Source organism: Poecilia reticulata, chromosome 18, assembly GCF_904066995.2.
Source record: "Poecilia reticulata chromosome 18, P_reticulata-male-v2, whole genome shotgun sequence".
In the NCBI taxonomy this organism is placed as follows: domain Eukaryota; kingdom Metazoa; phylum Chordata; class Actinopteri; order Cyprinodontiformes; family Poeciliidae; genus Poecilia; species Poecilia reticulata.
In genome coordinates, this window is record NC_088847.1 from 15,345,412 (window position 1) to 15,369,151 (window position 23,740).

Sequence of the window (23,740 nt, forward strand, 5' to 3'; positions counted from 1 at the left end):
AAGATATGGTTCTGCTCCACTGTGTATATTTAGTATATTTATATAGTATTATTTCATTTATTCTGAAAATTTTTCCAACAGTTACACAAAAAAGTCCACCCTGAATTCTCATAGATGTTATTTTTGCCATTTTCTTCAGTTTGCTTCACAAAAGCATCAGTAAATATCAGTAAAATATGGTTAATACAGCTTCATGCGTGCAGTTTAGTGATATAAAGTTCTTCTTTAAGTCGTCCTGGAGATATGTATTTTAAACTAGAATGGTTTTCAAAAGCAGCATTTGTTTGTCATGCCATGAATGTTGTCATGCAGTCACATTACTAAAAGAGAAGCAATAATGTTTTCATCAGCATTTTTATTGTTATCGCAATAATACCACAAAATATCATGATCAAATTCAAAGTCCATTTAGGTACAATTACTAGTATGCCAGTTAATACTTTGCACAACCCACCTTTTACCAACAACTGTTACTCATCTTTTTATCTCTGTAGCTTGTCGACAAGCAACTTGGCTAGACTAAACACACAGACTTCAATTAAAGATAAGATTTTTTTTTTAAAGATTTTTCTCTGTGAAAGTCAAATCAATAACAGCTGGATTTCTTATAAAGCATTTTACGCTTCTTTGACAGAGGTGCCAATGAATTTGGCCGGTACTGTGCGCAAACTTTCTCGAAACATTTGCGCGGTCAGGCTTCCAAAAACATGAAGTGCAGCTCATCAGAAAGGGTAGACGGGAAAAATAACCAATACACTTCTGTAGTCTGATTTACTTGGAGGAAGGCTTCAAATAAAATAAAAAAAAGACTTTGCAAATAGTTCAAATGCTGAAGTGGAGTAACCTTCAGAGATTTCATGTGTAAGCACGGCTTCTTTTGGGTCCATGACAAAATGGCAAATTGAATCATGTTGCAACAGTGACACTGAGGGACAAGTTCAATATATATATGATTTATCTACTTAGACAAATGCAATCACTGTCAGCTTATTCCTACGAAAAGGTTTCCGCGTCTCCTCCTTGAGCGCAAATGCAGTTTGTACCGAATTTGATTTTATCAAAAAGTTTTTCTCCCCTGCCCCATGGCTTCTGAAAATAGCTTTAAAAAGGATTCACTTAAAGTTTGTTTAAATATAATAAAGAATAAAAATGTGTCCCTGGAATCTCATAGCTAACAGAGATGGAGAAATGTGTGCACATGGACAACCTCCTAATAAATCACTTTTCACAGTTTAATTTTGCCATGAACCAAAGGAAGAACCTTTTGGCTGCAATAAAGAAAAATATGAACACAGAGGCCCTCTGTTCAAATATGTAACATTTTCAGATATCAACATTTAGTTGTTAATTTGTTATGAATAAAAAAAGTAACTATAGATTTGTGTGGGGCAGAGTTTTTTCCCCGTATCCGCTCGTATATTGACATCTTCTCAGTCTTCTTCTTTTACATGAAATTCTAAGTAGATTTCCATGACAAAAAAATGTTCAAAATGAAATCCGAAATAACTGGAGGCCTTATTTAACTACAATCCACCTAATTATCAATGCTTTTTGCTTTAGTATAAGATGTTAAACCTTGTTGCCTATTGCCAATCATACACTTCACCAACAGGGGGCAGTGTAGAAAAGGGACACAATAATGTTTTCCTGTGGTCAAGACAGTGAGGAGGAGAATCACAGCGCCAAGATGTGTAACAAATAAAGCTTGGTTCATGAATACCGCCACCATCTTTTAAAGCTGCCACAAAAATCAGAGGCATTTAGCGAATATTTATGAAAATATATTTTGTTTGCTGCTTATTTTAATATAAACCCTTCAGTGTCTCTTCACTGGGTTTATCTTAATCATACATTTTGTGGCCGACCTGAACTGAGAAATGAATGAATCAGTTCATAAAATTATTTGCTTCAGTTGGTTCACTCACTGGACCATAACACTACAAGGGTGTAACAAAACATCCTTTTTTATTGTCAAATTATGACATTTTAACATTTTTAGGAATAATAATTTTGATAACTCAACATATTTTTGCTATAACAACTAAGCTGATATGAAATAGTTAAATGAATAAATATGGTGTACTTTATTTAAAGATACACAATGAAATTGAGCTGTTATTAGCAATAGCCTTTTGTGATTAACTTAATGTACTGTCCAACAACAAGCCTGGTTCATCCTTATGAACCTTCTTTTCCGATTTCCATCCACTGCTGCTTGGGGGAGGGATGTAGAGACCACATAACCAAAACCTTAAGCTCAATATTTGCCTTGAAAACACTTCTGAGACACTGAACATGCAAAGTAATGTAATGCCTGCTTTGCAACTTCAGCTCTTTTACCAGTGTCTTCTCAGTAAATTACATTTGTGGGGGTGTATTCGCCGTGTCCCTCAGCTGTTTCTTCGTTTCCTAAGCCTTATTGAGCACAGCGAACAATGCAGCCCACTAAGACGGAGAGGTTTGACTGCTAATAACATATTTCTATGGAGATAATTGCCATTTAAATAGGTATTGTTTGTTTCAACAGATTAGAAAATAAACTAAAAACATGATTAATAGCAAATAGCTGCACGGAGTCACAGAATTAATCATTGAAAAAATATAATCCATTTGCCTCCCTAAGTATTATATAATCATTAGTCATGTCATGAATTAATACAAAATGAGGGTTTTTTTGTATGTTGTTGAAGGTTATTTTGAGGCTATATACTAAGCTACTATAACTTTTCATTTTCATAATTATTTTTTGCTCATTTTCTCCAATGTCTTGGAAGAAAAACAAAACATCACATTGGTTCTGACGACAGCAATAAAGTGCATCTAACATTTCTGACAAAAGTAACTAAAACTGGTTGTTAAAACCGTATCTTTATACCACATTTATAAACCGTGTCATAAATATGACACGGTTTATTTTCAAGTGATCCAAAACGTCAAGTAATTGTAAAAAGCAATGCAAAATATTTTCTTTCTGAAAAGAAATTAAGTGTAGTGAGGAGATGAAATGTCAATAAAATATCCTCACTTCTGATTTGGTATTCTGGTGTGGTAATCCTCAAGCCTCTTCTCCATTGTCAAGTCACACTCAAGCTGGTTTGGTTCTAGCCACGCTGGAACAGTTAGTGTGTTCCTCACTGTGTGGGCGTCAATTTGGGCAGGAACATGGGCGGGCCGTGAGCACGCAGAGTCTGTGAGCAACGCTCTGATGTCATTTTGCCCGTGAGCCGTTGAGAGTTTGGCACATGGGAGGCAACGTCGCTCCCGCTCCATTCAAAACTCAACTTACGTGCAATGAGCCGACAATCGCTTGCCCTCCTTGGGCCAAGCAAGCGGCTACAATTGTCGATGTGAATTGGAAGTTCAAATCTGTAGATGTGCGCATGCGGGCTTGCAACACAGGACAATAAAGCTGAAACATGTTCAGCTTTTGTTGCCGTTGTCCCCGTCACATCCTTTGGGTTTGGGTTTCACACTGGGTGGCAAGAACTTTGGTCCGCCGTTGTCATTTGTCACTCGTCGTGTTTTGAGCCCAATAGGTGGCCAGTTTCTTTAAAACCTTATGCTATGTATAATATATTTGTTCCCCCATCCAGAAGACACTATATGTGCTCTTCCATCACAATTAATAAAAAGGTTTGGACCTCAAGGTTTGTCCATGGAATTACTGTTTTCCAGAAACATTCAAGTAAACACGAAGCCTCGACTGTGCCAAAACCAAGGAAAACATTTTTTGATATGTCAAATAATTTATTCCCCCCAAAGCTTATGTCATTCAAATACTGAGAAACATCTTTTCACTGCTAATCACAAAACACTATGACAACAATGTCAAACGTAACTAGCCACAGTAAAGAAAGTACAGTCAAGCAACCACTAAATGCTTATAGCCCTCCAGTTTCTTCTAGTTTTCCAATGACGTAACTATGAAGTACTTAAAGTCTTTTGAGTGGGGAACTTTTAGGTGTTTTGAAATAAGTCCATAATATATATGGAGCTATGACTGAAGTGAACATGCTTTGAAATTTGCAGTCTGGTTGTTGATATCTTTCCTGTCACCTCCTTTGGACACAGATTGCTTAAAATACTTTTCTGACCTTTCCTTTGCATCTCATTACATTTTCCAGTTGTCATGCAGAGCTTTAAATAGGGGCTGAAAATAGGAGCTAAAAGACGTGGTGATGGTGGAATTTAGGTAGATTTTCCATTTACTCCAGCTCATCCGGCCACTATTTAGTGCCCCCAATTCATTAAGCCCAGTGAACAGCGGCTGGAGGAGCAGGGCTCATCTTTTTTCTTTTTTTTTTAACTCTTGGACAACACTCTGAATGATAACAAAGACAAATGTGCTTATTTCCATGCTCTAATTACATCAGCTTCAAATCCATAGTTATTTTCTCTGAAAATGAATATCCACATTAGATAAGTGGGTGATTTACGAACTTGTCCAGAGATTTAAATATACAAACCACAAAGGAGAGGTGTGGTAACAAGCATCACATCGATTGCTAAAACTCAGAGTTCAACACTTTTCCAGGCAATGGATAGAAGCGTATTAAAAAAGAAAAAGGTTCCTTTTAGAATAACAGCCTAGATCTTTCGAAAGACAAGACCGCTTTGCTTTCCATTGCCAAAAAGAAAAAAAAAACAAAAAAAACACAATAACATGTTACTTCTAGGTGAGATTAAAATATTTTAGGGCTTGGTCTAAACAGAAAAGCCTTTCAAAGTCAGCATTAGTTAAATTAGAATAGTCGAAAACTGGTTACATTTTCAACATATAGTTACACCAAAGATATTCATGATTTGTATATTCAGATATTCTGCTAGGTAAGACAAGGATCTGCCAATTTTAAAAACCTGCATTTAGATTATTTATTTGGGGATGAGAACTAAGTTTCTGATGCTGGAGGGCCTCCTTGCTGTCACCGTAATACGCAACTTCCTCCACAGGTACCATCTGATTCAATGTGGGACTCTGAGTGGGTCAATCTAATGCTATAACATTACTTACAGGCAGAAAAAAGAAATAGGAATTATTCTGGGCTCAAAGAAGGGATTATATTTAGCTTTAAATTATTTTATAATTTTATTCCCTAATCAAAAACATATCTCGAGTGTGGCTTTGATTCTTTCATGCATGTTTGAGGAAGAATACTATTCCTGTGACAGCCATTTGGGGGTGCTGAAATGCTTTTTCTCTCAAAGTGACACCTAATTTAAGGGTATGCACACTCATGCAAGCGTAGCAATTCATTTTTTAAATTTTATTTATTTATTTTTTTACATGTCCCTACAGGAGCGTCAAACTCTAGTCCCCGAGGCATGGTGTCCTACAACTTTCAGTTCAATAATACAAAATATGTGTCATATTGCAGGTGAAAAAATTTCACCATATGATTCATCTCGATTTTGTTTTATGTCTACTCGTGATAATTAATACTGATCATTAATAAAAATATTACTGAACAAACCTGACATGAATAGAGTGAATGAATGTACAAGTTAACATCTCAAACAGGGCACTTGCGTTTTTACAATGGATTTGTTCATTATGAAGATATATGTCGGCGTGCGCTTTATTTTATGGCCAGAGGCAAACTAGTGTTGACCAATAGACGAGGAGAAAAACAACTTGCTTGGAAAATAAAACCACAAAAATTCAAAATAAGTTACATTTTAATTAATTAAAGTGTAGAACCGAGTAATTAAAAAAAAGATAGCATCCCTATAGGTATTGTAGCTTGGAAACAAGAGAGCTAATGATGTAACATAAAGCGTTCAGATGCACTTGCTTCACTTATTAAATGAGTGAAGCAATCTTCACTAATTTAATAATATGAATTAAAACTTGTATGGAACAGTTCAACGCACAGGTATAGTGATGCACCTCCGCGGTGAGGTGTTAGGGATTGCACCATCTGTTGTGCTGTAACGGCGAAAAACCTCGTTAGAAAAATTCGCAAGAATGTTCAAGGAAACACGTGAAATAAGACAGAGCTGCTGCAAGAAATGCCATATTAACCAACTGAAGCATAAACACAGCATCCAAGTCTTGGAGCAGTGAATTGGAAAAGCCAGTAACCGTCCCATTGAGGATGGCTCGAGGAAAACAGCATGTACATTCACCACCTGTTCATACATCAGGGAGTCACAGACATTCTGGCATCGAAGCTTACGATTATTCACAAAGGCTACATCTCAGAACAGGTGAGAAAGTCAGCCATGCATAGTAGAAGTGGAACTCGGTGTAGATATATATTTTCTTCTTCTTCTTCTAATACCCAGTGTTGCCCCCTTTGTTTGGAAACTATATCCCACATGTCTATTGTGCAAATTTCTTATTTACCCTCCTGAGTGCCCCCTAAGGAGTGTTTCATTTCTAATTTAATTTTTCGTTTCTTATGATTCAGCTTAATGGTCTGAAGACTCTTTTTATTGCACATGCAAAGTGAATGCAGCAAAAGCTACTTTTTTTATGTAAGGTATAAAATCACATTGATTTTCCATACAAATATTAGAGAAAGCAGTATGCCTAATTATTATGTTTCCCCATAGAGTTCGGATGCTTGTATTAATACAGTTTTGTACAGAATTGCGTATGTGCGCACTGTTTTGAACTGCAGTGTTTTGCATGTTGCACCTTTTGTACACACATTTTTGTTAAACACAAATGTCTGAAAAAATTGTTACAGACTTCTAGATAAAGCAACAGTGCAGATCAATTGTTAAGAGTAATGTAGTGAATGTATCATGAAAATTTGAGCTCATTAGCAATTTTATTGTTTTGTTGTTTAGGTTTCTAGGTCAGATTAAATCATTTTCATGAGCCCCGCCCACTTCTGTCAACCATTACCTTATTAAATACGTAGGAGCTATTCCTTGGAGGTACATGCAAAGTTTTGCCAAAATTCGATTGGTTGTGGCGTCACATGACGCTGCATTTAAAATGGGCGCTTCATATACAGACCTTGATTGGTCTGTCCTTGTTTCCTTTGTCGTATGTTTTTGTCCCTTTCTGTCAGATTACTGTTGGGTAAAGGCCACTAGTGAAAAAACAAATCATTAAATAAATGAAAATCCAGTCATTTTTGTGGGACAAACTTCTCACTTTTACAGCGCCACCTAGTGCTGAACTATTGCAGAAATCCCTATGTATTATATTTTTAGCTCAGGATATGAAGGAATTTTGGAATTCTTTAGTTTCAATTGTCCATAAATTTGACTAACTTGGCCATGTCTATTCCTGTGTTATTTCCCAATAAGACAAAAATGTACAAATCCACCAGCATATTTTTTTCTTTTGTTCCTTGTAATTTGTATTAAATAAGAAGCTACTCTTGGTATAACGCTTAAGAACTCCAGTTCTTTAGCAGTGTTTCCATCTGTGCGTCAGACAGGAAACATTTGTATATCTGCATCACAAAATATTCCCAATCCTTTTCATGCTTGACGCATTGGGGCACAGGTGGCCCTTGTTGAAATGTTCAGAGAAAAAAACTTAATTGGTTGCATTTGAATGCAGCCAGATGTGTTTTAATAAGTTTACTAAAAAATAAATATAAAGTGATCATTGGCAGCTGAGCTGTAGACTTATTGTCCAGTACTTTGGAGCCTAAAACATACCACAATGCAAACCTTTACCCTGAGTGAGTTTACACGTTTGAATTTCTGAGTGAGCCCATTATCAAACCATATCAAAAGATTCTGGTTTCTCATCATGAAGCATGCACTCCTCTCCTAATACACTGCTTGCACCTGCTTGATAGTGAAATGATAAATTGCTATTCCAGGTCAACATTTCACAGTGGTGATTGTTCATTGAGCGTCACAAACTTTAAAAACTTAATACAAAATAAGCACTCTTTGGTTTCCAGTGCCCGCAATTCACTTTTGAAAATATTCCTCTCTCATTGTCCAGGACCAAAACCCAAGAGGGTCTGGCTTTCGATGTGTCCCAAGTCAGCAAGCGTGAAGCACTGCCTTTTAGAAACTTGCATGCCATTTGTTTTTACAGATTTGAGGAAATCTGAAGCTTGGTCAGCATCAACAAAAGTTTCATGTTGCACACCTTTACAGTGACGAAGTTGGACAGCTTTGGACATCATACTAAGGTCTGGATGTCGGTTCTCTGCTTTTAACTGTCCAGTGCCTTTTGTTCAGTCATTTAACTAGCACTTTTATGAGTGGCATCAAGCTGTGCCAGAGACGTGTCAATATTAAAGGCACTCCGCTGCCACGAGTGGCTCATAACAAGCTCTTCATTACTTCACAATAGTGTCTGAGCATGCTGGTCCCTGCAACACATTCGGCATACATTATAGATAAATTACATACATTTTTCAGTATTAAATTATGCTATTTCAATAAAAGTAATTTATTAGTTTTTTTTATTTTTATTTAAAGACACATCTTTCCCAGAAGTACCAATGAATTTGTCCAACGACACAGACCCCACGTCTAATGCATCTTTAAATTGTACTTTTTATTTTTTCACATCAGTGAAAATCAGCGAAAGTATGAACATTAACTTTTTTTAAAAAATCTATGTTTTTTGTCACAGTTACTCTTTTTAACAAGATCACTTTTCACCAGAGTAGTCTAAATTCAATAAATATCTTAAAGAAAATCATCTATGAATGCCAAGTTGCATGGCAAGGGATGGAGACATTTTAGTCACTATTTTCTTGCAAGCACTTTGCCACAAAAATAGGTTTGTCTTTTGATTTCAAAAGTGAACTCCCCCATTTGTAGCGATGGCAAATAAAACGCAGAACAAACACAGAAACTTTGAGGGTTTGGAAATTGTTTCTTACAGCCGTTTTACTGCCTCTTCTTTCTGAATCCGTGATGACTTGTGCGAGTTCAAGCTGGCATGGTAATGAACTCCTACACTGCCCCCTGTTGTTGATGCACAGACATGTAAGGCCCAAGGCATTCCTAAAAAAGAGGCAGTAGTTTTTGCATGACACATTTTAAGAGCAGAATGTCAGAGTGACCTTGAACTGAAGTGGAATTTATGAAAGTGAAATATAGCAAAATGGATGGGGATTAGGCTGTGTGAAAAAGGAAAAGTCTTATAGTAAGTACTCTGCCTTGGCAATTAATTGATGTTTATTTGGGCATTTATAATGTGCGTCTAAGATTCACCTTTATTTATTTACGGTATTTGTCTTTAAGATCTTCATATTAAGGCATGGAAATAATAATTTAACACGGAATTCAAATCTGAATACTTACTATATTTGAGTTAAACTGAATTACTCTGTGTGATAATTGTATGAAGGACGAAAACTCAATCAACTAAAATGGTCTTTTTGCAGGTAAATGTATTAAAAAATTATTTCAGTAATTCACTCCAGAAAGTCAGACTCTATATCTACCATATAGACTCATTACATACAGTAATGCATTTTAAGCATTCCTTTTTGTTCACTTTGATCTATATGGCTTACAGGTAATGAAAACCTAGAATTCAGTTTAACATAAAAACTGTATGTTACATAAGATCAATTTAAAAAGGAAAGTTTTGTTAAAGCTATTTTATCACAGTCGTCAGAAAGACAATTGACAATTGTCCAGCAGAAATGTAACTGACTCCATCCACAAGGTCATTGCTAAAGAAGCTGGCTGATCATGCATATTAGTGGAAGGAAGAAATGATGCACAAGGAACAGAGATAACCACGGCCTTCAGAGGACTGGAAACCAAGTCCAGACAAGAGTTCAAAAGTGTAGCCGTCTACCAAGAACATTTTATTCACTCTTGAATGAGATATTATTCTACAAAATCCATGGACTGGACGGCTTATCAGTGGGCACAAATAAAAAATCCATTTTTAATCCGCTTCACTGAGATGTGCACACATGTTCTGTTTTCTTTCGCGTTGTCTGAAGAGTGGTTAAGGAGAAATGGTTTCTGTTTGACCACAAATGGCTGGCCTGCTATACAAATTATGATGAGAGGAAGCTCCAGGGAGTCATGTGCTTCCAGGCCATAGGAGACGTTTACTGCAACCATTTGCGTCATAGCAAACTGAGGACACTACTGACCAGCTGAAGTGCTGGGAGCGAAAAGCCCCACGCATTTGTTAAAACACACTACTGTCTCTCAAACAAAAAAAAAATCCCACATAATGGGAAAGCAGTGATGTGGCACCACACTGTGACAAGGCCTTGTTAGTGACTTTAGCTTAAGAACTACAGTACTGCCGCATCTGGCTCCTCCTGAGAAGGAAGAGAGCTGGGGGAAAATGAATCAAGCGAGATTTAGAATCAGGGAGCAGAGAGGATAGCTTGAGATGAGATGAGGAGGAGGAGGAGGAGGAGGAGGAGGAGAGCGAGCGAGAGAGAGAGCGAGCGAGCCACGTGTACGAGCTATGGATCATTGGACCTCTCTAGTTCAAGGAAAGTTCATTGGAAGTCTTGCTCAGATTCATGTCATCTGTTTAGCTGTTCATTGCTCCCCGGAGTGCATCTCGCTGTCTGTTCAACTTGACAAAAGAGCAGGAGGCTTATCAGACCTCCTGCAGCCAGGAACAGATTTTCAGTCCAAGTTACAGATAAAAAATAAAAGAAAATAAAATCCACAATATCAATTAGGAATCCCTCCCGGTTTGGACAAAGTGGTCTCGGTTTTTGCTCGCTGGCAAATATAGCCATATGATAATTTTGGATGTTTCTGATAGGAAAAAAAACAACCAGCAATTTGGCAGACACTAATAGTGGTCTAATTACAAACAGTGCCTGTGACAGTGAGCAAGTGGGTATGCAGAAAAGTATGAAAAATGACTCCCTCTGTCTTTGTCCAGATGACTGAAAAGCACAAGGGATAAAAGTGAGTCATATGTAATTGCTGCAATAAATGCCAAAGTGGAAAATAGTTGTTGTCAAATTGAGACAGTTCTATGCATGCAGAGAAAAAATAAATAACTGGGCAGTAGACAGCTACAAGGACTAAACATGGAATGAAAGAGAGCCTGAAAGCTGAATGCATTAATTAGAAAGTTTTCAAGAAAGGAACCGTTGCAAACTAAACTGAAACTAACTTGTACTGTTTACAGCTTGAAACCACAAGAACAGACGGGGAAGGGATACCAATTAAGCTCATAATGGGTTTAAAAAGCTCCAGTACAAATGGATACCATTAGCTTTTATAGAGCTCCAAAATAAGCTCTTTGATGCTAGCTTTCAGGAAAACTTTAAGGCATCTCATTACAAATACATCTGTGGAAAAGGTAAATCAAGCAAAAAGTTATCACAAAGTTTCTGTTTCAGACCGTTAACGACTGATCTCATCATATTCTCAAAATGTCTAGTGGAATAATAATAGTAGAATAATAGAAAAAAAAAACACCACCACATATTTGTCATGTTTTAGACATGGTCATGTGGGGAGACAGTCATAGAAAGTTGGCATTAGCATGCATGAAAGAGATGTTGCAAGATAGCCTGAACTAGCCTTGGTCTACAGACACTAAATCAACATGGTCTTCATTATAAACATTCAGTTTTACAATTACCTAATGACACAAAGTAGTTCCTGTCTGAACAACTGAACAGTATGAGAAAATTAAAGGTAAGGAGTCACAAAAGACAAGCCAGGCAAGGCCAAAAAAGCGGGTATAGCTAGAGATGTCCAGTTAGTTGTATCAGTGAGGGAACAAAATGGGGCACAGCATTTTAGAAAGCAACAGAGGTCATCTGAATTGTTATTTTTTCCTCTTTTTTTCGCAGCAGTTATCTCACTATAAGCCAAAACCTCATGCAATCTTTGATGCTGAAGGAGAATGTTTCTTGTCAGTCTTGCTAAATGCTGCCAACACAACTTTGTCTGGTGAAATAAGTGTATGCTACTCCTATCAGCATGGTTGATTTAACTGCCTTAGTAGCAAAGTTTAGATCGAGTTGAAGGTATATAACAGGTATGTCTGTAAGGACATCCAAGTTTTCTACGCTTTTGCTTAAACTTTAACGCACCACAGCTTGCACTCCTTCATTTGACTTTTAAACCAATCTGATAAAAAAAAAAATCTGTGCAAACATGGCACGGCAAGAATTCAACAACAAAAAAAAGTGATGTAAACTAGTAATAGAAACAGGAAATAAGTCGGCACCCACCCAAGCGCACCAAAATAATCCTTCATAAGAATTTCTGAAGTGTGGAGTAGCGAGCAGATTTCCACATCCTCCATCATTCAAAGAAGTCTCGTCTTGCTTTCCTGAGTGATGCTCCAGCTGCACAAAATATAACAATTGTATGACATTACACGGTAAAAAGGCTTGCTCTGGGGCCAAAATGTCATCTCGAGTGTAAATGTATTCATACGGCATGTTGTCTTGTGCTTCCATTACATTTGTCAATCTGCTGTACTTCTGTGTCTTCTGTTGAAATTGTAATGCATTTCATATTGAACTAAGTGATGCACAGAGATGATTGTTGGGTTTGTTTTCGAGGGGGGGTTGCCTCAAGTCTCTTAAAAAATTCAATACTAGCACATTCAGGATGCAGTTAGACATCCTGAATGACACACACACAAATGAGAAACAAACAGCTTATATACATATACCTCCAGGTTTGGAGAAATTAAGAATAAAACCTGAACAATTTAGATTCCTTATTTGTTCTTATTCAGCTATAACCATTGTTCAATGTGATTAAAATGACATAAACCAGAGTAAAGCTGGGAATAATTTACCAAGACTGTGTCTGCCTATCATATAATGCTTCATTTTGGGACTAATTCAAACTGAAAAACAATACAGGCTTACAAAAGAGACAATTTGCTTAGGCTTATTTATTTATTTATTTATTTATTTTTACCATGAATCTTTTGCTTAGAGCAGAGAACCTCTCAATTTGGCAAGTAGGGTTGCTTTACACAATGAAATATGACAATCTGTCCATCAAATTTAAAAATAAATGTATCCAGTTAAACTATTTGTTTCATGGAATGGTAAACCCAACTTAGCTATATCTAGCTACAACTTATGTTAACATTCAGAAAGTCTCAACTCTAGGAGAAAAGGCATGTTTTAATTTTGCTGCCTAACATTTGAATAAGACAATGCAATGCTGCAAGGACACAGCCTGGCCAGTCTGAGACCAGAAGTGGGACCCCACATAAGCCAAAAGGTACCATACCAATACTGAAGGTTGGAGTTAATAATATCATTATGAGAGGTTGTTCTTTAGTGTATAATACCGCCAGACTTTGTGTGACTGAAAAAAAGAGTAAAAACAGAAATGTACTTGAATATTCTTGATTAAAATCTAAAAATGGGTCGGTTTCTCAGCAACATAATAATCCCAAACTTGCAGTTATAGAAATTTAAACTCCCAGTAAGTCTTAAAGAGAAAAAAAAGCAAACCACAAACTTGAATACTATTGGAAATCAATGGAAACACCCAAGAATCAAAGTGCATAGTAGAACCTTCAAGATCTGAAAAGGGTTAGTGTGGAGGAATGCGTCAAAACAACTGAGCAATGCCTGTTACTTGTTTCTATAACTGTGAAACAACTTTATTTTAAACTCTGTGCAAAAAAATTTTTAAAAATACAACTATAAGCTGTCATAAAAATCTGTAAATTATTTAGCAAATCCCAAAAAGTTCAGTACTTATGATTCACCGTTATATTACACATAACTCCCGGTTATTTTGTTTCTAGGATGGATGACAAAAAAATGGAAGCCTCCATTCAAAAACCTTCAAATCACAGCGTGAACTGTTGAACATCCCTACTTTGTGTTTTGCATTGCCAACACAAGTTTCTCATGAAAGTCCATGAAAACAATTACAAAGCATCTGTAAGTGATGTGGACAACAAGCAATGATGTCATCACCACCGTCCAGGGCCCAGCTGTGATGCCAGGTCCAGCTTGTACCCCATCTCATGCCCCCCCTCCCACCCGATGTCTCCTTACTGTCCACCAAGAAACATGGGTCTGAGCGCAGTCTGGGAATACTGCTGAACATCATCAGGATTTTAATGAGGTGACAGTGCATTGTATCAAAACCCAGCGGGGGGGTCCGCTGCTGCTTTCCACTCTCCACTCATTAAAGGACTTTTAATAGGCTCTGAGGAGGGTTCACCTTCTCTAAGTGCCTCTAACTAGTTTAAAGCTTGTTCAGGTTGTCTAGGAAAATTATTTTTTGTTTAAGGACCAACTTGCCATTCAAGCGCTGAAATATTGATTCGGGTAAACTTCAAGGGAGTTGCTGGCTGGCGTTCTCTTAATGGCCGAGCGTCTGTGGGGCTTACGGCTTTCAGAGAGTCAAAGACAATGAGAAAGTATGGCGCAATAGATTTTTAAATTTGGAGAGTTTAGAGTTGTCCTAGAAGACACACTGGAAGTGGATGGAAAGAATGCAGTGGTAATTACCAACAGCACCCTTTAATCACGACTCTGTAGAGTTCAATTGGCATGATGTCGTTTCGCTAAATAGATGTTTAATTCAACAGAGATGATGGGTTCCTTTAATAGGAAGGGCTGAGCTTGCACATTGGTTGTTTTTCTTTTTTTTAACAAACTTCCTGTACAAACCCGATTAATCAAACTGTAATGTATTCTACAGAACCATATGCTTAAACAGAATCTCTATCCACGACTATTCAAGCCTGTCTTCATTATCTACTTTGCACTTTTCAAGTTCACGCCTCAAAAGTAAAGCCTCGAGCAAAACTAGATGAATATATTCTCCATTAACTGTGACCGTCGGTTGCAATCTAGCATACACAGGCACCAAAGCCCTGTGTTTAAAAAAAAAAAAAAAAACTAATTACATTACCGAGCGCATTAGAATGGCTTTGCATTTTAGAAAAGGGCAAACAACTTGTACTGTGCAAAACACAATCTGTTACTTTATGTGTCATCGCAGTGGTGGAATACAAGTTAGTGGCTCTTTGAAAATTAAAGACAGGGCCAAATGGTATGTTAATTAGTATGATGCTAATTGTGAATTTACTCACTTAATGGGTGCAGATGCTTGAAAGGAGTTAACAGGCCAATATGTCCTCAAGGTAGTGTGATTTACATAAATTAGTTGTTTTTTTCCCTCTCCATTCAGATGTGGTCATGCTCATTTTTGTGACATTGAACATTGATTACGTGTGTTTTAATGGGTAGATTTTTTTTTTCTAGCTGCTAAATTTTTTTTTTTAACAAATTAGATTGGTTGCTTTGTTGTTTTCCAATGTGTCCCGTCATGGCATGCCAGGCATACCATATAGAGACTTACTTTTGCTTTATGAAAAGGTCAATTGCATGATTGACTTTATTAAGTCAAGACTGCATGCAGCATCAAAGTAGGCAGTCTACATTGATGTTTGCATGACCTTCAAACACTTGGATTATTTGTGTGTTGATGTGTTTGAGTGCGTGTTAGCTGCGTTTCTAAATAAGGTATTCTAGGTGACATAAACATCCTAATTCACTCACACCATTAACATCAGAATATATTTGCATATTATTATGTGAAATGATAAATCACTGAGCAAATAAGCGTAAACACCATTAAATATGTTTTTGCTGTCAAGGAAATGTTTAATTTGAATGCAGTAGTAATAAAACATGCTTTTTATTTAGCATAGCAATTAGCATAGTTAAATATTAACAGGCAGAGTGCTTTTATGTAATGAATATGCATCAACACGAATCAGTGCTATATAGACACTACTGTTGTGTGGTGGTTAAAGGCAAATTCAGAAGAAGACTGTACAAGGGTTTAAACATTCTTTTAAGGCTTATAAAAGAAAAATAATAAAAGGGATAACCTTTTGTAGAATGTGCTTAGTTAATGTTAGGACGAGGTAGCAGAAGCAGAGCTGACTAGGTATTGCACAAAGCATCTGTTGCAAAAATGTTGGAACTTGACAAATATCAACTTGATCTCTTACGTTTTGGAGCACATTTTTTGCGTAAAGTTTGCACCACTTTTCACATAAAAAACATCTTTTGTTCTCATCTCTACCTGCATTTTACATACAGACACTTACGCTTTTGATCAGAGTTCCTTGCAAAAGAGAATAAACTCAGTTAAATTGGATTGACAGTGTTGTAAAATTTAATTTTTTTAAGTGTAACCACAAATTGTCATTGGTTTCTCTTATTTGGTCTGAAGTGCTCTAACACAAAGTATACTTGAATCCGTTTGTACTTCTGTTTAGGAGTAGTTTTCCAAATGAATGGTGAATCTCTGCATCAGTCTCAAGTTTTTTTTTTTACAGCCTCTAACAGCTTTTCTTCTAGGATTTCCCTGTGTGCAACAATTCAACATAAGAGAGCCACCACCATGTTTCACATTGGGGTGGCATCTTCAGGTTGATGTGCAATACAGGGTTTCCTCCACACATACAGCATTTTGTTTTTAGAACAGTAAGTTAAATTTTAGCCTCATCTAACGAGAGCACATTCTTCCATATATCTGATGGGTCCTCATCGCACAGTTAATAGCCTTGCAGTCAACAGGTTATCTCGAGGCTGCACAGTGTCGCAGTATACCAGCACCTGTGCCTAACAGCTTGCTGAGTAACTTTCAAATAACTCCTTCAAAGTTATAAATCCTGCCTTGCAGCAAGAAGGTCCTGGGTTCAAATCATTGGAGTCTTTCTAAACATGGCTGTTTAACTCGCCTCTCTAAACTGCCCTTAGGTATGAGTGTGTGCTTGTTTGGTTGTTTGTCCTCCGAGTTGAACTCTGATGGACTGGCAAGCTGTACAGGGTGTACACTGGAGATAAGACACCAGTCCACCCCTTTTTATCTCAACCTGTCAGTTTAGGTGGATCATAGGTCTTGGCAGGATTGCAGATAAACCACACTTTTACCTTTTCCAGATAATGGCTTGGGTAGAGGTGTTCAAGATATTCTAAGTTTGAGATATAACCTGACTTTAAACCTATACGCAACTTTATCTCTGACCTGCCTGCTGTGTTCCTTGGTCTTCAAGAAGCTGTTTGTTCAACAAATCAATTAAGAAATACATTAATGATCTCAAAAGGAAATTACATTTACATTCTCTAACAAACTTCTGACACCTTTCACAGAACAAATGCATTAAGTTACCCGCAGGTGGACTCTATAAACTTATTACGTGATTTCTGAAGGTTTCGTTTTGATTTATTTTGCAGTATAAGTGTAAAGGGATCTGAATACGTGACATGCTGGAGTTTCAGACGTTTGTTTACCAGAAAGTTGGAAACTATGTACCATTTCCCCTTCAATTTAAAATTATGCACTATGTTATACTCATCTACCAAACAAAAACGCAGTAACATATACCAAAGTTTACAACTGTGACAAAAAGGCAAAAACATCTGCAGAGATGTGAATACTTTTGAAATGTGCTGCACAAATTGCTTGGCCTCTAAACGTTTTCTAAAAGGTAATGCTGAAAAGGCAGAAACTTTGATTGAATTTATGCTGCCATTCCTTTTCCTGTCACTCCCAAATAAAATATGACCAAGAGGATGACCTCCACGCGTTTGATTCTGGTGACAGTCAAGGACACTTCTACCTCTGCAGTGACACTAATCTTGAAAAGAAAGACTGTAAAAGTATGCCGCAGAGGGGACGGACATTAAAGTGCTTCGTCTGCAAACAAAGTTTTCCGAGTGTTTTTTTTTTCTTTTCTTTTTTGCTTAAATAAATGTCCATTTATCACGCGGTGAACTCAGTGAAAGTGAGAGACAAACTTGAAATCCCTTGAATGATTTTCACACAGCCAGCTCCAATGATGTGAGGGTGGAAGCCATAACTCTTGAAAACAACGGTTATCCCTGGCAATCTATAAACATACATCATTCGGTAACAACACATTCATCACAAAATGGCAAGAAGGGGAAAAAGAAAGAGCTGAGGAAGCGATGGTTTGCGTAATACTTCTGATTAAATCTCCGGAAGGCGGCACAAAAGTAACACCCTCCACCAAAATCATTTGTTCTTGGCAAATTAGCACGGGCAGGTGCTATTATTCTTGCATGAACCCTTCGGCTTTGGGAAAGAAATTCATCTTTTCAAAAATAGGAGAGAGCAAATCACTGTGAAGTTATTCAATCTGTGCCTACTGATTCAAGTTAAATTACCTTTCTTTGCTTTACATGCAACCACAGGGCTTCGGTGACATTTAGAACAATGATAGTGACTGTCAAAAAGAAGTCGCCCTGGTTCAGAGCACCCGGCGACTGGAGACAAAGAAAAGGAAAGGGGGAAACAAAAAACAAAAAAACTTTTGGACTCACTGTGACTGCACATTTTCACTTTAAAGCTTCATTTAGCCCTCAGATGAATAACCTATTGCTCCGTCGCCTGAGCCCTTCCTTTAAGCTTGTCATATTTCCAGCAACACCTCAATGTGTTTAACTGACCCCCCTCTTGCAAAAACTGCGACTGAGTGCTGCCGCAATATGAATAAATAAGAAAACATGCGCTCATCTTTGTGCCACCTCACACGGCGTACAGTTCTGAACTCAATTTCACACTCCACTGCCTTCTCAGACAATTTAGACAGGCTGATGCCAACAGCAGAAAGTCAAGAGACAATGCATTTATTTATCGACTTTTTGGCAGAACGAGGGTGTGTGTGTGTTGGGGGAGAGTGCAGGAGGGGAGAGGGGGTGTTGTCAGCCGTGTGCGTGGATGTCGACGTGGATGTGCCCATGCAGCTCCTGTATGTATGACAGAGAGGTAAGAGAAGGGAAGAAAAAGCAGAAATGTGATTCAGTCCCCAAAGAGACGCAGAAAGAGCACGGCGGAGAGGAAGAGCGAGACAACAGGCATATCCAGGGGAATTGTTTTCTTAGTCACTCATCCTGTGTTTGTCCCAGCACTCCTGCAATGTGTCGGAGGAGGAAATAAAATACTCCACGTCCACAGAGAGACACGGTCCACTGCGGGAATGCTGACAAATAATAATAATAAAAGAAAAAGACTGCTACAGAGCTTAAACACAACTAGGCCAGTTGTCACTACAAGTCGACACGAATATATTGTGCAAAAACTGTGCTTCCTTCCCAGTCATATGCCGCAGAGTGTGATTCACACTGCACACCACTGCCAACTCTGTAAAACTGCTGATAAAGATAAAGATTTTATTTATGATCTTCCTCCTAGCGGCAGGATGCTTCAAAATGCCGGGTCCAGACTCATCGAACTAACCGTTGTAGCTCAGATTAAACATGATTCAAATATTGTATTCCACTGCACATAATTTTTTGATCCAATTCCTTCCACCAATTTGTTGGTCTAACCAAAGGGCATGACTGTGTATGCAGGCAACGCCATTTCAATTGAAAATAAAACATTCTGTTTATTAATGCATTTCTCTCTCTCTCCTTCTTTCTCGTAATGAAATGCAGCATGAAATTCCGGGCCCTTTGTCTAAACCGTCTTGAGAGGTCACCTATAGCACATAGAGTAATTGCCAGCATAATAAAAAATAAATGACCAATTTCAGTCGTCTTTTTCATTTGCAGAAAAAGATATTTGAAAATGTGTTCAAACAAACAAACAATGTTGGAAGGTATTTCCTGTAAATGCTTATTGGCGGCTCTTCATCTTTGCAAAATCAATGATGAGGTCTATGAAATCTTTTTTTTTTTTTAGCCATCTGGCTTTCAGCTTAGGTTTTTCGCTTAATCGTTTATGTTATTCATAATGTTGAGCTTTGCTCATACTGAAATATTACAATGTCAAAACAGAATGAAAGGGTTAAACATCCGTTTTCTCTACAATGAATCGTTTATCTACAAAGATAAATGTTATTTGTCTCTTGAATTACTGTGATTTTATTCTATTTTGTATTTACTTCTTAGGAAGCCCGTTTGCCTTTCTGATGCATCATGGGGAACCCTTTTTTCACTAATCTTCTCCGTAGAAGTACAGTTGATAAAGTATCAAGTATGATACATAATTATACATTATACATAATCATAGTCCATTTCTTCATGCCATCTCCCAATCAGTGAAAGATAAAAGGGACTGACAAACATTTGAAATCTAAACATTGATGTTCCCACAAGTTTTTCCCCCAATTTCTGCTCTGCAACTGCAAGAGACCATTTCCTATACGTAACAATACAGGACTAACAGCAGCCAACAAAATTTCTGCAATCTAGAAATAGGATTCATAGGAATAAAATGCTTACAAATTTCAAGACAGGCTGACTAAAAAAAAAAAATCTGAATCAACATCAGTGATATTGCTAACATTCTAAAACCATTTAGAATATAATAATAGTGCCATTAAATGACAGAAGGGAACATCAACCAAGTCAACTGTTTGAAGAATATGGATCTGTTTTAGAATATGATCAGACAGTTTTTCCTCTATCATTCGTTTTAGTTTGATGGCTTCTGAGGAGGTAAACAAAATGTTGATTTTGACCCATTTCTTTGGTAAATAAATATTCAAGGAAAAACATAAATGAGGTCAAATAAACACTGTAGGTTTAATGAAAGATACTACTTAGTCTAACAAGTGCTTTATTTTATTATTTTGTAAATGCTTAAGTATGGTGGGATTGTTTGACTTTGAACTTTAACGTTCTGTGCTGTAGATCACGAATGTGCAAAACTGAGTGTGAAATGGACTCACTTTACACATAAAGGGAGAGATGAAATACAACATGTGTTGAACAGATCTAGAAAAAAAAAGATCGCATTTGTGGCTAAATGCTTTACTCATTGCAAGGCTATTTCCTTTCCCACAGAAAAGAACTAATACGTTTTTATGCGGTCCTTGTCAAAAATTAGTATATAAATATTCTGCGACAAGAAAAATGTTTGTGTTCAATTTACATTAGATGCTTAGCCGTGGAGACATATGTAGTTCTGGAATGTATGAACCACTTGAAAAATTCTGTAAAAGAGGCAAAAATAAAACAGTCAAAATAATTAGACTGTAAAATGTCAAGCTCCGTGTGGCACTGTCTGGAAGTACAGCTGAGATGCTAATCTTATTTGTTTTTCAAATTCTTTCAACATGCATGTTGAATATATTTTTATATGTAGACTAAAAAAACCACTAATTTACTTATTTCTCTGCCAAAATCATATCCAGTCATGATCTCAATTCCAAAACACAAAGCAACACACCCTCACCTTCAGTTCAGGAACAAAAACTGTTCCTGAAGTAGAAACACTTCTTTTAGGTGTGCTGAGACACAAAACTTGGTGCGAGTGTAGCCCTCCCAACCATTTTTGAAGACTGGCAAAGTAGCCAAATATTCTCTTCAAACAGAGTGATGTCAAAAAGCAAACCCTTGAGGCTGGCATGTGGAAAAGTAAAAGTGGAGCCAAACCAAAGTTCCACTTCAAAAATATTCAAAGCACAGCCTGGTACAAAATTCTCAAGCGCTTCCTGTGAGCAGAACTGGGGGTTCAGGTCCACTGAGCAGTTTCTTATCACAAAGACTTTGTGTAATTGGCTCAGACATATCAAATCAACTTTCTTCAGAATTCACAAGTAAGCAGGTATGACATTCTAATGGGCTTCCTCATTAAGTCTTCCGGCAGGGGGTAATGTGTTTGAAATGAATGTGACATTTTCGACTCCAAAGAGTTTCGGTTTTCAGTTACTTCTCCTGCTCTGTTCCTCACTGCGGAGGTAATTTATGCACAGTGGTGATCTAATTCAAAGATGCGTCTCCTAAGCTGCTGGAATGTGATGATCTGAAGCCGAACAACATGTGTGTGGACACATCAACGCAGAGAAAAGAGCAGTAGAGTTCCAGCAGGGCATAAAGTGGGATCTTGTTTGAACGTAGGGTTCTCCCTGTAAGAGGAGTCAGCGGGGGTCAAGCGGCCTTTTAGTCTAGACGGGAGTTTTTCTGGGAACAGAGATACTCATAGAGGTTTCAATTTTGATGGATGGTTTTTATATTTTTGCAACTATTCAGCCAGCTCTGAAGCCATATCTCCACATTTTCAGCAGGGTAGTCAAGGTTCCTCAATTCCTAGCGAGATATAGTGGTAAAGTAAAGAGGCTGAACTGTATGAACATTTTTAAGTCAACAATTCAGAATTGGCTTGGCCACTGCAAAATGCTCTACATATGGAGAGAGATTAAGGTAATAGCACAAAGGCCTCTCAAGATCAAAGACTTGGACCCCATTACAAATGGTAAAAATACGAGTGGAAAGATGCCATAAGCTGGTCAGCTATTGCAAGAAGGATGTGATTGCTATGCTACCATAAATGTGTTTCTTTTGGTTCTTGAGATGGGTATAAATCATTTTCAATATGCCCTTTCTAAAATATGCAAATTGAAAAGAGGATGTTTTTCAAAACCGATCTTGCTTTTACATTGCTTCCTTATTTTTGAGACGCCCAACACATTTCTTTACAGAAACTGACTTCTTGGTTGAATGAAAATAATGTGTCCAAGGTACGATAATTTAGTGGGGGTAGTAGCATATATCAATGTCTACTGGTCTTGGGTTTCTGTAGGTTAGAGCAAAATGTTTCGAGTTTTGAGATATTTTCATCCCCTTGATCTTTTTTATTCTTGATTCTACAGGTGTGATTGCTAACATTCAACTCCAAAAATATGTTTTTTTCCACAATTAACTGATTTAACAAAGATCTAAAGGCTGCTTCTTGACAGTGGCCAGGCAAGTATGGATAGCTTTATTCCCCAAAACATAAATTAGTAACTTATAAACTGCATCTGAATGGGCTTACTGATCAGAAACAAACAAAAAAAAATGGAAAAACAAGAGAAATGTGATCTTCCTCAACAAGCGCAAGAAATGCTTTGTAAAACAAGGAAGATGCTTGCAGGTGATTGAAGTCTTTTACCTGATATATCATTTTTGTAAAAGAGGACAGCTGCTTTGAAGCATATCCTCTCAGGGGATTGGTTAAGCCACTACTTTTTGTTAGAATGATTTAAGGGGGAGCTCTAGAAAATAGGATTTAGCCCTAAAAACGTCCATAAGCCCAACTCCCGCCATAATTGCAGCATTTAAATGTGTTTAAGATGTACAGCTTTAAAGGCATACATTTACAGCACTACAAGTTTAACAAGAATAATATTTATAATTCAGAGATCTGGGCAGCACTCTTGTGCCTTGAACCCAATTAATCTGAAAGACTTACTTCATCTTTCTGAGTATATTTACATGTAAACACGATTATGCATAGTGCAGCGCCGAAGCTACTAAGCTAAAGAAGCAGCAGAAGATGTACTCCGTCTTCTTTCTTTGCAAAACGAAGGGATTAGTTTCCCCAGTTGAGTTTTATCCAACATTCTGCACTATTATCATCATTTCCCAGTAAGCAGAAGCTGTGTGGATACTCCCCAGAGAGCAGCACTGAGCTCTTCTAATGCCTTTTGCCATGTTCCCATGGAAACATTTCCATGGCATACCCCATTACAGAAACAGACACTTACACATCACTTTGGAAAAGCTTTCGGGGACGACTTTAGGTCTGTCATAAAAAAAAAAAAACTACAAAAATAAAATCACTGCAAAAGTCTTTTGCTCCAAACTTCAAAAAGGGGATTTTCATTGCGAGGATGTGTGGGACACTTTGGTGATTTTTTTTTTTTCGAAAAAGTAGGGACTTCTAGCTTTTTTAGAAGAAATATTTTTAAAGAACCAAGACATTCTAAAAACAATTACAGTGCTCGGGTGAGAACACACCACATGACGAAAATGAACGACTGACTCGTTTCACCAAGCAAAAATGAAAGATTTAGTTCATTGCCTCAGCGTATGTGCCCTCTTATCACCTGAACAAA

At 37.4% G+C, this 23,740-nt stretch overlaps 1 protein-coding gene across 7 annotated transcripts in view; it reads right to left on the reverse strand.

The window, feature by feature from the left end:
• caap1 (caspase activity and apoptosis inhibitor 1) overlaps positions 1–23,740 on the reverse strand; it is a 101,000-nt gene that overhangs the window by 60,371 nt on the left and 16,889 nt on the right. The window contains exon 8 of one of the 7 annotated variants that reach the window (XM_081599338.1): positions 8,814–8,937. The exons of the other annotated variants lie outside the window; for them this stretch is intronic. The gene's annotated coding sequence lies outside the window, so the exon portion shown is untranslated. The remainder of the gene's footprint in view (positions 1–8,813; positions 8,938–23,740) is intronic. 7 annotated transcript variants of the gene reach the window in all.